The following is a 2,311-nucleotide window of genomic DNA, read 5'->3' on the forward strand; positions in this document are numbered from 1 at the left end:
TGTGCCCTAATAATGAATTTTAGCTTGTATGACACGGTATTGCTAGTGGGTAGTCAGTTATTTGCTTGTAAGGAGTAAGCGCACTAACTTTTTTAAAATCCATTATATTTCTTAAATATCGGGGAAAACTCTTTAAAAACCTTGAAAAACCAAGGGAAGCAAGAGTGTTACCCTAGATTACTCTTGCTTTCTTTAACATTATTTTAATATAAAAATGGCTTTTTCTTCTCTTTTTCATCTCTATTTCTTTTAGTATTTATTTGAAATGATATTTAAATGGTATAAAGAAATGGTAAGGAAAGCTACCGTGAAATTTATTTAATTTAATTTCCTAAATTTAAAGAAAAATTGTTGCTAGTAGTCCACGTAATAGGGTATTACGTGGATGATGGAGTGTATGTTGTGGTGAGTCTGTTGAATTGAAGTGGATGAGGTTGCAAAGAGAGAGAAGCAGGGCCCCTGGTGACTAAAAAGGTTGGTTTGATGATTCCATCGGTTCCCAAAGGGCTTTGCAGCTGCTGTCCAACAAGTTGTTTGAAGAGTTTTCAGTTGTTAAAACTAAAGGGAAGGGAATCGGGCCAATTTGCCAATCAATTCTCTTTATGAGGTTTGGTTAATTAGGCCCGAACATCTTTTTTCAAGTTCTTGAATTTTCAAAGGGGCCCATCAGATACCTTCCAGTTCCTGACCTGAGACCTCAAAGATTAAAATAATAGGCACCTCTGAGACAGCCGAAGACAGAGTCAAATGAAAGTAAAAAAATTACCATTTAAAGTCGGACAACGAGACAACGGGGGAAAATTCAAAGTCAGCCCTTGATGAGTTGATGTTTTGTTTGGAAAGAACGAGAAAGATTATCGGTTTTAAAATTCAAGGCATCGTACAATTGAAGGTATGACTTTTGTTCGACTTAAATGCAACGGCGTTTACTATAAAAAAACACGTTGAAACCTATGTGTACAGTTGATGAATTTATGGTACAGTACTACAGTTGATCATAAATCTGCCTAAGCTCTTTCTGAAGTCGGTTTGAAAATTCCACCGCTTCAATTTCAACGCAAAATCTTTTGTTATAATTACTTTATAAATTCTCATTTCAATCGATTCACATTTTATAGAAAATGAGTGTCATATCAACTATAATATAATATGATAATTCATATTTTAATAATTGAGGTAGTATTACGTAAATTATTGACAAAATAACCAATTCATTTTCACATATAGTTGGAAGACTTTTCCAAAAAAATGATTAAAAAAAATGAAAAGATTGACATATTATATGACCATCTATATTTTAATGGTTACTATGATAAATATCACTTAAACCACCACATGAATTTATATATAAAAAAAATAAAAAATAAAACTAATAATAAAAAAAGTTAGCACCACTTATTATACATTTTAATGAATATAAATAATTCTCTAAAATTAAAGGAAGTATGCACACCAACAACCACTTTTGAATTGGTCGAACAAGAGAGATTCAGAGAGAGGTGGGTCACTAAACGAGGTCATGAATGGTTGACGAAGAAGACTTTAGAATCTTCTTTAAGGTCCAGTCAAATAGCATTATGAATCGTCGCTTGTCACAGTGCATTGCCCGCTGGATGAGGCAATTATTATTATTATTTTTTAGATCAGTTCTTTATTTATTTTTAAAATGATTTATACCAGAAGTAGGTAACAATGCAATAGTAAAGGAATTGATTTCATTATGAGTCGGGGGCAAAATATCCGATTATCACCTACTGACCATCGCTAAACCGTCATTGACTACATACCTCCTCTACCAACTTTCGATTGTCAAAAGTCTAAATAAAAAATGTATACTGGCAAGTGACATTGGTTCAGTTCGGTTAATTGATATAGATTTTGTTTTGTCGGTTAACCGAATCGAACCTACTTAAACACATGGTTATTAGTATTTTTATAAAGGTCAAAGTATGATAAGGCAGCGTCCTAACAATATTAATCGATTCTCATTTAATTTCATATATATTAGAGAAAAAGACACTTTGCCCCCCTCTTTTATCCATGGCCTAGCGATATACCTCCCAATGTACCAAAATTAAGAGATGATCCTCCTGAACTTGCCAACGTGTGGCAAGTTATACCTTTCGTCTACTCACCCGTCTGTTTAGACGGAAAATCGGTCACGTGCAACTCACGTGATTACACGTGACCATTTAAGCATAAATCATTCCCAAAATTGCCCCCTATTAAACGCTGCATTTCAGTATTGGTTCAATTGAAAGTCGTCTTCAAGCTTTCTTCGGTCACGTACATCTTCTCCACCTTCCGATCA

Source organism: Alnus glutinosa, chromosome 1 (genome assembly GCF_958979055.1).
Source record: "Alnus glutinosa chromosome 1, dhAlnGlut1.1, whole genome shotgun sequence".
In the NCBI taxonomy this organism is placed as follows: domain Eukaryota; kingdom Viridiplantae; phylum Streptophyta; class Magnoliopsida; order Fagales; family Betulaceae; genus Alnus; species Alnus glutinosa.